Source organism: Rhinatrema bivittatum, chromosome 11 (assembly GCF_901001135.1).
Source record: "Rhinatrema bivittatum chromosome 11, aRhiBiv1.1, whole genome shotgun sequence".
Classification (NCBI taxonomy): domain Eukaryota; kingdom Metazoa; phylum Chordata; class Amphibia; order Gymnophiona; family Rhinatrematidae; genus Rhinatrema; species Rhinatrema bivittatum.
In genome coordinates, this window is record NC_042625.1 from 51611917 (window position 1) to 51626555 (window position 14639).

Below are 14639 nucleotides of genomic sequence, written 5' to 3' on the forward strand. Positions count from 1 at the left end.
TAAATCACAAGCAGACTGTGATACATTACAGGAGGACCTTGCAAGACTGGCAGATTGGGCATCCAAATGGCAGATTAAATTTAATGTGGACAAGTGCAAGGTGTTGCATATAGGGAAAAATAACACTTGCTGTAGTTACACGATGCTAGGTTCCATATTAGGAGCTACCACCCAGGAAAAAGATCTAGCCATCATAGTGGATAATACTTTAAAATCGTCGGCTCAGTGTGCTGCAGCAGTCAAAAAAGCAAATAGAATGTTAGGAATTATTAGGAAGGGAATGGTTAATAGAACGGAAAATGTCATAATGCCTCTGTATCGCTCCATGGTGAGACCGCACCTTGAATACTGTGTACAATTCTGGTCGCCGCATCTCAAAAAAGATATAGTTGCGATGGAGAAGGTACAGAGAAGGGCAACCAAAATGATAAAGGGGATGGAACAGCTCCCCTATGAGGAAAGGCTGAAGAGGTTAGGTCTGTTCAGCATGGAGAAGAGACGGCTGAGGGAGGATATGACAGAGGTCTTTAAGTTCATGAGAGGTCTTGATCGAGTAGATGTGACTCGGTTATTTACACTTTTGAATAATAGAAGGACTAGGGGGCATTCCATGAAGTTAGCAAGTAGCACATTTAAGACTAATCGGAGAAAATTCTTTTTCACTCAACGCACAATAAAGCTCTGGAATTTGTTGCCAGAGGATGTGGTTAGTGCGGTTAGGGGCGGATTTTAAAAGCCCTGCTCGCGTAAATCCGGGCGGATTTACGCGAGCAGGGCCTTGCGCGCCGGTGCGCCTATGTTCCATAGGCCTACCGGCGTGCGCAGAGCCCAGGGACTCGCGTAAGTCCCGGGGTTTTTCGAGGGGGGCGTGTCGGATCAGCGCGGTGTTTTGGGGGCGGGACGCGGCGTTTCGAGGGCGGGCCCGGGGGCGTGGTTTCAGCCTGGGGTGGTCCGGGGGCGTGGCCGTGCCCTCCGGAACCGCCCCCAGGTCGCGTCTCGGCGCGCTAGCGGCCCGCTGGCGCGCGGGGATTTACTTCTCCCTCCGGGAGGCGTAAATCCCCCGACAAAGGTAGGGGGGGGGGTCTAGATAGGGCCGGGGGGGGGGTTAGATAGAGGAAGGGAGGAGAAGGTGAGGGGACGGCGAAAGCGAGTTCCCTCCGAGGCCGCTCCGATTTCGGAGCGGCCTCGGAGGGAACGGCAGCAGGCTGTGCGGCTCGGCGCGTGCCGGCTACACGACATCGGCAGCCTTGCGCGCGCCGATCCTGGATTTTAGCTGATACGCGCGGCTACGCGCGAATCTACTAAAATCAAGCGTACTTTTGTTTGCGCCTGGTGTGCCAACAAAAGTACGCGAAGGCGCACTTTCTTAAAATCTACCCCTTAGTGTAGCTGGGTTCAAAAAAGGTTTGGATAAGTTCTTGGAGGAGAAGTCCATTAATGGCTATTAATCAATTATACTTAGGGAATAGCCACTGCTATTAATTGCATCAGTAGCATGGGTTTTTCTTAGTGTTTGGGTAATTGCCAGGTTCTTGTGGCCTGGTTTTGGCCTCTGTTGGAAATAGGATGCTGGGCTTGATGGACCCTTGGTCTGACCCAGCATGGCAATTTCTTATGTTCTTACATTGAGTGAAAAAGAACTTTCTACGATTAGCTTTAAATGTGCCACATGCTAACTTCATGGAGTGCCTCCTAGTCTTTCTATTTTCCGAAAGAGTAAATAACTGATTCACATTAACACGTTCTAGACCTCTCATGATTTTAAACACCTCTATCATATTCCCCCTCAGCCATCTCGTCTCCAAGCTGAAAAGTCCTAACCTCTTTAGTCTTTCCTCATAGGGGAGCTGTTCCATTCCCCTTATCATTTTGGTCGCCCTTCTCTGTACCTTCTCCATCGCAACTATATCTTTTTTGAGATGCGGTGACCAGAATTGCACACAGTATTCAAGGTGCGGTCTCACCATGGAGCTATACAGAGGCATTATGACATTTTCTGTTTTATTCACCATTCCCTTCCTAATAATTCCCAACATTCTGTTTGCTTTTTTGACTGTCGCAGCACATTGAACCGATGATTTCAATGTGTTATCCACTATGACGCCTAGATCTCTTTCTTGGGTTGTAGGACCTAATGTGGAACCTAACATTGTGTAACTATAGCATGGGTTATTTTTCCCTTTATGCATCACCTTGCACTTATCCACATTAAATTTCATCTGCCATTTGGATGCCCAATTTTCCAGTCTCAGAAGGTCTTCCTGCAATTTATCACAATCTGCTTGTGATTTAACTACTCTGAACAATTTTGTATCATCTGCAAATTTGATTATATCACTTGTCGTATTTCTTTCCAGATCATTTATAAATATATTGAAAAGTAAGGGTCCCAATACAGATCTCTGAGGCACTCCACTGCCCACTCCTTTCCACTGAGAAAATTGTCCATTTAATCCTACTCTCTGTTTCCTGTCTTTTAGCCAGTTTGTAATCCACGAAAGGACATCGCCACCTATCCCATGACTTTTTACTTTTCCTAGAAGCCTCTCATGAGGAACTTTGTCAAACGCCTTCTGAAAATCCAAATATACTACATCTACCGGTTCACCGTTATCTACATGTTTATTAACTCCTTCAAAAAAGTGAAGATTTGTGAGGCAAGTCTTGCCTTGGGTAAAGCCATGCTGACTTTGTTCCATTAAAACATGTCTTTCTATATGTTCTGTGATTTTGTTATTTAGAACAATTTCCACTATTTTTCCTGGCACTGAAGTCAGGCTAACTGGTCTGTAGTTTCCCGGATCGCCCCTGGAGCCCTTTTTAAATATTGGGGTTACATTAGCTATTCTCCAGCCTTGAGGTACAATGGATGGTTTTAATGATAGGTTACAAATTTTTACTAATAGGTCTGAAATTTCATTTTTTAGTTCCTTCAGAACCCTGGGGTGTATACCATCCGGTCAAGGTTATTTACTGCTCTTTAGTTTGTCAATCAGGCCTACCACATCTTCTAGGTTCACCGTGATTTGGTTAACTCCATCTGAATCATTACCCATGAAAACCTTCTCTGATGTGGGTATCTCCCCAACATCCTCTTCAGTAAACACTGAAGAAAAAAAATAATTTAATCTTTCCGCGATGGCCTTATCTTCTCTAATTGTCCCTTTAACCCCTCGAACATCTAACGGTCCAACTGACTCCCTCACAGGCTTTCTGCTTCGGATATATTTTAAAAAGGTTTTACTGAGAGTTTTTGCCTCTGTGGCCAACATCTTTTCAAATTCTCTCTTAGCCTGTCTTATCAATGTCTTACATTTAACTTGCCAATGCTTATGCATTATCCTATTTTCTTCTGTTGGATCATTCTTCCAATTTTTGAATGAAGATCTTTTGGCTAAAATAGGTTCTTTCACCTCCCCTTTTAACCATGTCATATTTTTGATGGCCGTAAGCAAAGTAATGTAACAGAGACTAACTTTCTTTAAAATACACCAAGAAACTCTGCCTGATCATGCCAGAACTTGCTCGGGCAAGCCCCAGCCCATAAGTGACGCCAAGATAAAAGAAGGTGTTTTCGTTGGCCCACAAATCCGAGCTGTGGTGAAGGATAGCCACTTTGATGGTCTTCTGCAAGGTACAGAACGTGTTGCGTGGCAGCCTTCAACAATGTTGTTTGTAACTTTCTAGGCAACTAAAAGGCAGCAGACCATGTCGAACAGGTTGAAAATCTGCTTCAGGCATACAGATTGATGAAGTGCAACATGTCATTGAAGATATATTTTCTTCATTCTCACTTGGACTTCTTCCCAGACAATCTTGGCGCTGTGCGTGACGAACATGGTGAAAGGTTTCATCAAGACATTGTCAAAATGGAGAAACGGTATCAAGGCAAGTGGAACCCTTCCATGCTGAATGACTATTGTTGGACTCTCATCCGCGAAGCGTCGGACAGTGATTACAAACGAAAATCTGAAGCAAAACATTTTTAGTTTTATTTTCGGGTGCCAAAATTGCCATTGTGGCTTATGCCGCTACAGACATGTAACAATGCTTAATGTATATCACACTTTTCTGGCAAACGGTATGTGAAACAGACATAATAAATGCATATTTGTGTTCAGCTTGTTAAAATCTACATGTTTCACCGAAGGTTGTGGAGGAAACAAACTGTTCCCAGAAATTTGTTTACCAGTGTAATAGGTAGTCACAGTGGTTGCTTCCTGCCTCAGAATCAGGAAGGTTCCCGTCTTCCCACAGTGAGGAACTCTGACTTTTCTTGTTGTTGGCAAGCACATAGTGGGTGGATTAGCCATTTTACTAGTAGGCGTCGGCTCCTTCAGTCTCTACTCCTGCAGAATTCTCTTGCTGCAGCCAATGACAGTTCTGGGCCTAATTTACAGGCTGATACAGTACAGTGCGCTCCAATGGAGCGCACTGTTAACCTGCCCTTGGTCACGCGTTTTCCCTTACCCCTTATTCAGTAAGGGGCGGAAAACGCGCGTCCAACCCGTGGCACCTAATAGGGCCCTCAACATGCAAATGCATGTTGAGGGCCCTATTAGGTATGCCCGAGCGATACAGAAAGTAAAATGTGCAGCCAAGCCGCACATTTTACCTTAAGAAATTAGCGCCTACCCAAAGGTAGGCGTTCATTTCTGCCGGCACCGGGAAAGTACACAGAAAAGCAGTAAAAACTGCTTTTCTGTGCACCCTCCAACTTAATATCATGGCGATATTAAGTCGGAGGTCCCGAAGGGTAAAAAAAGTAAAAAAAAAAAAGAAAAAAAAATTTTTTAAATGGGCCGGCGGCTGTCGGGCCGAAAACCAGACGCTCAATTTTGCCGGCGTCCGGTTTCCGAGCCCATGGCTGTCAGCGGGCTCGAGAACCGACGCCGGCAAAATTGAGCGTCGGCTGTCAAACCCGCAGCCGCGTTTCTACCGCACCACCTAATTTAAATACAGAATCGCACGAACAGGCGAGTGGCCTGTGTGCGCGCCGGGAGCACGGGCGTTCGTCCACTCTCCCGCGGACTTTACTGAATCAGCCCGTTAGCAAGAAATAGCTGTTGGGAAAGATTTTAGCCTACTTGTCTTTCAGCAGCAGCAGTTTGGGTTGACAAAGTTTCCTTTGTGACTTTAGTTTTCATATAATATTCATATGCAAATTCTTGAGCCAAATAAACTTGATATCATGCAATGTTCATAGAGTTCCTTTTGAAAATTTTGTACCTTAATTTTGATATGAGGTTATTTTTTGATCCACCCTATGGCTTTCTGCAGTCGGTCTCTTCCTAAATAGATTACTTTTTTTTAATAAGAAATGCCATGCTGGGTCACACCAAGGTTCATTGACTCCAGTATCCTCTCTCTGCCAGTGGCCAGTCTCGGTTACAAGTATCTGGCAGATCCCATAAAGTAGATCTGTTTACTGTTACTCATCACCTGTGATAGCAATAGCTTTTTTTTTTTAGTCTATCTGCCAGTGATTTGTCCAAACCTTTTGTTAACCCTGCTATGCTTGTTGTCTTCACCACTACCTATGGCAACAGATTCCACATCTTGATTGGTGAAAAAATATTTTCTACAATTTCTTTTACATTTCTCATTTTCATGGAATGCCCTCCCTCCCCCCACTTTAGCATTATTTAAAAGGATAAATAACCGTCCTTTATTTACCTGTTCCACCCTACTCTGATTTTATAAACGTCTATAATGTCCCCTCAGCTATCTTTTTTTCTAAGCTGAAGAGCCCTAATCTGGGTAGCCTCTCATCATAGGAAAGATGTTCCAACCCCTTTATAACTTTTTAGCCCTTCTCTGCACACACGTGTACATTTTTCCTATGCTGCTATCTTAAAACAAAACAAAACAAAAACACATGCACACATCCTAACCTAAAATACCCACGGTAGTTATTGGTTGAAGCCACTTTTGCAGCAGGTATTGAGTCAAGGGATGTGAAAACTTATGCAATTGAGACTTTCTGGCTTTTCTTTCTTAAATACTTTTGGAATATTTCTATTATTGATCTTTCACAATGTGTAAAGTATGTTATGTAGATCACCAAAGCTTTAATGGAATTTGATATGAGGTTTTTGGACAGAATTTGAAAAGTGTACAAGGGAGTGAAAATTTTACAAGGCACTATACATAATAATAGCTGAATCCTGGGGGAAGTGCTCAGGAAACCAGATTTCTAACAAAATGAGGTGCTGAGACCTGGACATTGTTGTATGGATAGTAACATAACAGAAGTTGCCAGAAGATACCAGAACGTGAAAATGAAACTTAAAAACAGACAAAGGAATGGATCCAGCTTCTGCGCATATCACAAGCTACACGAGGAACAGTGTTAAAACCCCTAGTAACAAGGCAGATACATGTGTGAAAATTTACTAATTGGCCAAGGGATAAGGGACGGGGATACGCAGACACCTGTTGATTGGCTGAAGGTAAACCCTTATAACGCTGTGCACAGACAATAGAACAATGAGTAGAGTCTGAGCTTGCACCGCTTGATTGTAATGCTCACTGCTCCTAAAGAAACCACACCTTTCTTTATAATAAATTTCTTAGATTGACTCTTAGAGCTGGTCTTTACTGGTCTTTCTTTACCGAGGTTTTAAACATATGGTGCCGTGACTCGGATTCCCAGGAAGCCTTGCGCAAACCTCCGCAGGACGTCCGTCTCAGGTATCAGGCATGCAGCGGCCATCCAAGTCTACTGTCTAGTACCGAGTGTTACAAGCATGGCTGGCGTCGGTAATCAGCATGCGGGAGCGGTGCTTTGCTCGGGACCGTGCGTGTGGCCGGAGCTCGATTTAGTTTTAATAACCTCGCCCGAGACGTCGGAACAGGTAAGATTTTAGGTCCCCTTCACATAAAAGGGTCCCTGTTGTTATTACTGTTATTGTTTGCTTCTGTAAAACTAGATTTTTCCGCGCTTTCGTCTGCACTTTCTTTTCTGTTTCATTCGCCATTTTCTTAGACCACGATGTTCTCTAAGTTACGTTCGCAAAAGACCCCTACCTTTTCTGATGCTGATGCGCCGCTTACTCGAGTGCTTGCATTCCTTCATCTGAACAAAAAGTTGATTAGGACTTGCCACTTTAAATGGGTCACGTGGGCAGCGAAGGCCGCCTTCCTCACCTGGCGTGTGCATGGCTCGTTCGATACTGTTTTGTTGTCCCGTTTGAAAGAATTTATTGATAAAAAGTACACCTCTGATGCCGATAAGCTGAAAGAACATCGTCAAGTGCATAGTTGGTTTGTTTTAGTTAAATCATTTATCAAACATGCAAGTTCTCCCTCGCCGAAAGATGAAGATGGCGGAGCCTGCGCGCTCCCGGCTCCTCTTCCGGCTTCCCCTGTTGCTCCTCTTCCGGATCCTGTTACAACACCCCTTTCCCCACCTACGACTGTCGATGACACTGGAGATATGCCTCTTGGTGCTCCACCCCCTTACTATACGTCGTCCAACCCACACCTGTACGCAGACGTACAGGCACGCCTTCAGCAAATGGCGTTTCCCACTGTTGCCACCACCCCTGTCCAAGCCACACCCCTCAAATGTCCCGCCCCCATGACTGCCACTGGCTACACCCCCTTGGTCCCAGACCGAATCCCACAGCCATCCCCATCTGCGTCTCAGCCCGCGCCCATTGCTAGTACTCCTATTGTCACAGCGCCCGCCCCCATCTCGATTCCACTCCCTCAAGAGGATGAAGGAGGCCTCATTTCTCTCCATGGTACCTTATATTGTACTCTGGTCCTCCCTGTTCCCCCTGCAGCTTCTCCCGATCATAACACCGTCACCCCTCCTACTCGCAGCCCCGCATCCGTTCTTTCTGACGAACTTTTGGGACAGCTAGCTTTTGAAGACCCACCTACTTTGTCTCCCTTGCAACCTTCTGTAGCACTAGTCAGATTGTCTCAGCTTTACGACAACACATGACTGACCATATGACCCCGAGAGAACCGATTTGTGACAGTCCTTCGGCGTTTGCCGCTGCTACCTCAGTTAAAAGTCCTGCCACTACTTCTTCCCCGTCTCTGCCAGCATTAACCCTCGGCGACTTCATAAAGCGTCAAGATTGCTCGTACCAGTATGTTTTTCCATGGATAGATAATTTGGCTGGCTGGACAGAAGCCTTAAGTCCCCAAATGAGACTTTACCCACGAGCCGGATCTCTTATCACTGCCGATATGAACACCGCTCGTAACGCGATTAGAGGTAACCCGAATCCTTCCTGCGTGACACAAGACCCCGTGATTGGGAACACCAGGATTATGCCCCCGACTGGCCCACACCTCAAAGAAGAGGGCTAGGACAACAATGCTACCAATGCAGCCAATTTGGTCATTATGCTCAGGATTGCCACTTCTCAGTCCCTTCTTCAAATCCTCCTGGACAGAACAGTCAGCATCCTATGAGAAGCCCCTCATACCCAAGCCGTAGGGGACAATCTCCATACCCGACGTTCAACCCTCGTACATGGACAGGACCGAAGCATCAATACCCTCCCCAATGATACCGAATTGCGATATCTCTTGTCACACCAATAACTATCCCTGCTGACTCACACACGCCTACCCTTGAACTAATACTGAACAGCAAACACCCCGTGCGATTCCTAGTAGACACGGGAGCCTCTATTTCTGTTCTTCGTTGCCTACCACCTTCTGTTACTCTATCCTCTGCATCTCAGCCCGTTACCGGTCTTTCAGGTACCTCCACCCAATAAGATGTACACAAGTATGTTCCCTCTAATGTGGAGATGAACAACATGATGGTCGTTTTGTATATGCCCCTAATTGTCCTGTGAACCTCCTGGGTCGAGATCTCTCTAAATTTCGAGTGCAGTTGAATTTTTCCCATTCTCACTCCCCTACCTCTTTGATTATGGTGGTTTTGGATCATTTCACAGATCAACGCGATTCTGCACTGACTTCAGTACCCAAAGACCTATGGTCCATGGATGGTGAAAATGAGTTTGGATTTTCCCATTTGGCACATCCTCATTGTATTCGCCTTAAGGATGACAACGTAGGGCCCCAACAGGTTCAATATCCACTACCCTCCGAAGCCCTTCCCTCTATAGAAGTAGAGATTCAGAGTTTGCTCGTAGCAGGAGTGCTAGAACCCAGTGATTCACCCTATAATACACCTTTGTTCCCAGTAAAGAAAAAGAATGGGAGATGGAGACTGGTTCAAGACTTACGGGTGTTGAATGATCTTACTATACCTATGTGACTCTCCTACATTGCACACCGATTCACCAATTTAAGACATGTATTGATCTCTCCAACGCTTTCTTCTGTATTCCCCTTGACCCCTCTTGTTGCCCGTTGACATCCTTTCAATTTGGACCACGCAGTTTTCAGTGGACACGTCTCCCGCAGGGCTTCTGAGACAGCCCAACTACTTTTAGTACCCTGCTACGAAAAGATTTAGAACTGTTTGAGGCCACATTACCTGAGAACGCTAGCCTCTGCAAATATGTTGACAATCTGCTCCTTACGGCCACGGATGAAGCACTCTGTATCCAACTTTCGGTTCAGCTCTTGACTACCCTATATCACCTAGGATATAAAGTTAATCGCCGCAAATTCTTGTTGGCCCAGACTTCTGTTCCCTCTCTAGGTGTTCACCTGGGAAGTGGAGTGCGCTCTATTAATGACATCCTAGTATGATCCCTGGTGTCCCTCCCTATTCCACCCATCACGGTTACCCAGACTCGAGCTATACTGGGCTTACTTAATTTTTGTCGTCTCTGGATTCCTGCCTTTAGTCAAAAGGCCCTTTTCCTGCATACTTATCTACAAAAACAAGCGAAAGGCTCACAGCCTGTACATTTCACTGCTCGAGACACATCCCGTCTGAAAGCCCTCATTACTGAAGCTATGCAAGCCAATACCCTACTGGCTTACCAACATAACCAGTCTTTGCACCTTTGGGTCATAGCCGGACAACATACTTGGTCTGCCGTTGGTACACAAGACCAAATGGAAGCTGTTATCTTCCTTTCTGGTAAATTTTCCCCAGTTGAATTAGGCATGACTACTTGCAAAAAAGGAGTGCTCGCCTGCGCTGCAGCACGAGAAAAATTGAACCACTATATCCCATATGCCACGGTGATTCTCCACACTCAACATGTTAGCTTTCTTCTCACACCTTCCCAAATGTCTTTAACTGCCTCTCGTACTGGAAAGTACAAAGCTATTCTCAACTCTTCTGCTACTACATTACAGCCATGGGCAAGACAGCGCCCACCACAGCTACTTCTTTGGACAAAATATTATCAGCCACGGATCCTTTTGACACTTTGCCTCACACTTGTGCCCGGCAGCTTCCTGAACCAGACGATCTTCCTTTACTTGCCACTCCCTTGGAAACTGGAGAATATTGTTTTATTGATGCTGGAGGAACCCTCCTGATGTCTACAGGTTTTGCTGCTCTTCAACTCCTACCTCAGATACGGTTTTGAAAAAATACGTGTTTTCACTCCCCTCAGACACGAGTGTGCAAGAAGGAGAACTAATTGCAATTACATGGGTCTTAGACCACCTGCTAGAACACTGTTATCCATTAGTCCCTGTCACTATTTACACGGACTCGCACTACGTTTTTTCTTCCGAACACCAACACAGTCACAAATGGAAGAAGAGAGGGATGATGACAAGTATGGGCACCTCTCTCAATAGTATACAGATATGGCAGAAACTGTTTACGTCCCTTGAAAAATTTGGTGACAGGGGAGAACATGTCGCGATTACATGGGTCAAAGGTCACCAGAAGCCTTCATCGTCATGGGAAGCATTGGGTAATTACCTAGTTGACATGGAACTCCAAGGCCTCAACCAGCATCAGCAAGACAGTATGCCCAACCCCTATCGCATCATGGTAACTACATGTTCTAGAGCGAGAGCCGAAGCACAGGCTACACACCCTCATGGTCCACTTCAGGAAGACGAGGAAGCACCCTTGTGGTATCCAGAAGAAGATGTCCACTCTCCCCTGCAAACTGCCTATCAATTCCAACAAGAAGCAACTGGTGCTGAAATTGAGGAATGGATATGTGCCCGGGCCACGCCTATTAGCCACCCCAGTAAAGACTGTTTCCTGTATACCCATCCATTTGGAAAGCCTTGTTTACCCTCAGCAGCGATCAGACACATTGCCTCCAGTTTACATTTGCCAGCTCATAGGCCAGCCACACAGCTCATGCAAGAACTATTGTCCGCATAGTGGAATCCGAAGATTCGTACCATATGTCACGAGACCATGCAAATATGTCATATTTGTACGGGTAACATTCCACGAAGAGGACCCCTTATTAATTCTGGACACATTCCCCGACTGCAGGGTCCAGGTATAGAATGGCACTGTGATTTTACGGACATGGGAAGCAGAGAACTACGCCGTCGTTTCCTTTTGGTTTGCGTCGACAGGTACTAACACTGGATAGAGTCTTTTCCCTGCAGAAGCGAGAGTAGCAATGCGATGGCAAAAGTGTTGTGTCAAGAAATCATACCACGACATGGGTTTCCACACTGCATAGTCACTGACAACGGCACCCATTTTGCCAACAAGTTGGTGGACACCATCACAAATTACTGGGATGCCACCATCGTAGAGTGGCTATTTACAGACCTCAGAGCAACGGTCTTGTGGAACGATACATGGTTTATTGAAGACACGACTGTGGTTACTAATGGAACAAACTGAGGGTTCGTGGTTAGACTGTCTACCATGGGCATTGTTGAATTTGCGAAATGCACCTCTGTCCGAATTACGCCTATCACCATTTCAACTACAGACAGGTAGGTTTATGCCTTGGGTAACTCCTAGTACAGCTATGATGGACCGTTTCCCCACATATTGGAAAAATCTATGTGCTGCTTTGACCTACATCCATTCTTTTGCAGGAACCCCAAATGATTGACGAAACGATCTTGATCGTCTTCCATCAGTAAAAGTGGGGGACCTAGTGTGGCGAAAGAGTTACACGCATAAGAGTTGGAAAGATCCCGTGTACGTAGGACCATTCTCGGTTTCTGCTACTACCCCGACTGCTGTCAAGCTAGGACAAGACACGGTATGGACCCACCTGAGAGACATCTGCCCGCAGCCACAACTTACTGACCTCGAACCTGATGCAGACCCTGAAGAACAATTGCCCCCTTCTGACGATTTGAACTGAGACAAAGACAAACATTTAAAACACTGAAATGTTCCACCAACCCCTGTTTCTCTCTTTTGATTCCTGGATGTGTGTTTATCATTTTTACCTCGGTTGGCCTGTTCCTATATTTTCAGTTTGGCATTCGTATTTCGTAACCCGTGATAATGTTTTGCTGTTCTTATATGTGATCCATTTGGGTTGGCCTGTCCCTATTGCCTATGTACAGCACTGACTCTGATTGTGCAGCATACATCACCATAACGATAGACGACATAACCAAAACTTCCACCCTATTGCACAAGTCCCAATACGAATGTGGAGGGATTATTACATATTGCACATACATCTCCACACGATACAGTGTATGCACGGCTGGGAATACAATCACTTGTTTTGACCCCACTGAAAAGCCTGTCCAACAATGGATACAAGTCCATAAAGGAGAAACTCCTCAGGGTCTACTTATGGCATCTACCCTTTTGCTCCCTACTGATGAGCCGGTATCCCTTATTTTTGAAGTATGTACCCTACCCGCATCTTGGGATATGTCCTAAAGATGTGGCAACGATTTGGCTAGGCACCATACCTATATGCATAACCACAAGTATGTATGCCCCAAAAGATGGCCATACACTGGCTCTCCTACTTCTCACTGTGCCGAAAGGCTGACTCTTATTGTGCCTATTGGGATTGCGTTGCCTTTATCACGTGGGATCGTAAATGGGCCCAATGGGCCTCCCTAACACTTATACTGAGCATGTCAAACTGTGAACTCAATACTTGTAATAAGGTAAACATCACCCTCCTAGCACCCTCAAAATTCCTCCAATCCTGGGGAAATGTTTTTGGTATGCGAATCTACGCCACAGGAGCTGATCCCTGTGGCCTTTTCTATGTCCACAAGGTAACTACCCGTAGAAGCTCATTAGATCACTCCGCTATTTTTAAAGAGTTTTACCAACATGTCCAAGAACCTTTTCCTGTGTCCCCTACTGCCCGGAACCTTTTCATTGACCTTGCCAATGCTATTACCACCTCTCTAAATGTTTCTAATTGCTATATTTGTGGGGGGACCAAAATGGGAGATAATTGGCCTTGGGAAGCGAAAGAATGGGATTGGAAAACACCTTATAACATCTCCAGTATTCAGTTACCACCCAGATATGGGAAAGTACAATGGGTATTGGCCCACTCCATTGTTGTAACATGGTGCATTCATAGATCATATATGCATTACATACTATAGCTGTGGATAACTCCTCTTGCTTGTCGCAATCTTCCCTTAACCATACTGCGAGAGCTCACATGATTATTTCTCATTGGTCTAATTCTTCTGTAACCCTGAACTTTACTGGTTGGGAAGTTGAGCCCTTCCTCTCCCTAAGAAATGGACTAACTCCCCCGAGCTGGTATGCCCCCAAATGGACTATACTGGATATGTGGCACTTATGCACATACTTCCCTGCCTAAAGGATGGTTTGGCACCTGTACCATGGGCACCATTCGCCCCTCATTCTTCTTGATTCCCCTAAAAATGGGTCAACAACTAGGGATGCCCCTGTATAGTACTTATTCAGAACGATGCAAGAGAGAACTTAAGATAGGTAATTGGAAAGATGATGAATGGCCCCCAGAACGAATCATAGCTTATTACGATCCTGCCTCTTGGGCTCAGGATGGTTCTTGGGGTTATAGAACTCCGATATATATGTTAAATCGTATTATAAGATTGCAAGCTGTTGTTGAAATAATTACCAATGAAACTGCTAAAGCGCTGAGAATACTAGCTGCACAGCAAAAGGATTTCCGGAATGCCATTTATCAGAATCGTCTAGCATTAGACTACATACTAGCTTCAGAAGGAGGACTATGTGCAAAATTCAATCTCAGTAACTGCTGCCTACAAATCGACGACAAAGGTGAAGTAATTGAAGAAATCACCCAAAACATGATGTCTCTTGCTCATGTACCTGTGCAAACTTGGAAAGGGCTGGATGTCACTGATCCTTTTGGATCCCTTGGATCATGGTTTTTGAGATTCGGCTCAGGTTTGAAAATTCTAATTGGTTCAGTATGTACCATTGCCTTACTAGGACTTAGTGTCTATGTTTACCCTGCCTCTGCATCTGCCTACGGAGATGTCAAAATCGAGTGTCTGAAATGTTGGTAACCCAGAAGAGTGCATGAATCATGCTGAATCAAGCTGAGACCTTGAATCTACTGCTTGTAGATTCCAACAATACTGATGTATAGCTTCCCCACCGCAAATAAGTTCCATCTGTGAAAATTGAGCACATTGGTACGAGTACGGGTAAGTCTTAGCCACTAAGGAATAGCCTTGGTAAGGCAGGCCAACCTAAGACAGGCGATGTGCGACACAGATAGGCGTGAAGGGTTCCTAGGTGAAACCCTTCAAGGGGGGGAATGTATGGATAGTAACATAACAGAAGTTGC

At 45.3% G+C, this 14639-nt stretch overlaps 1 protein-coding gene across 6 annotated transcripts in view; it reads right to left on the reverse strand.

Moving 5' to 3' along the window:
• Positions 1-14639, reverse strand: part of LOC115100948 — a 152615-nt gene that overhangs the window by 50785 nt on the left and 87191 nt on the right. The gene's annotated exons all lie outside the window — the stretch shown is intronic.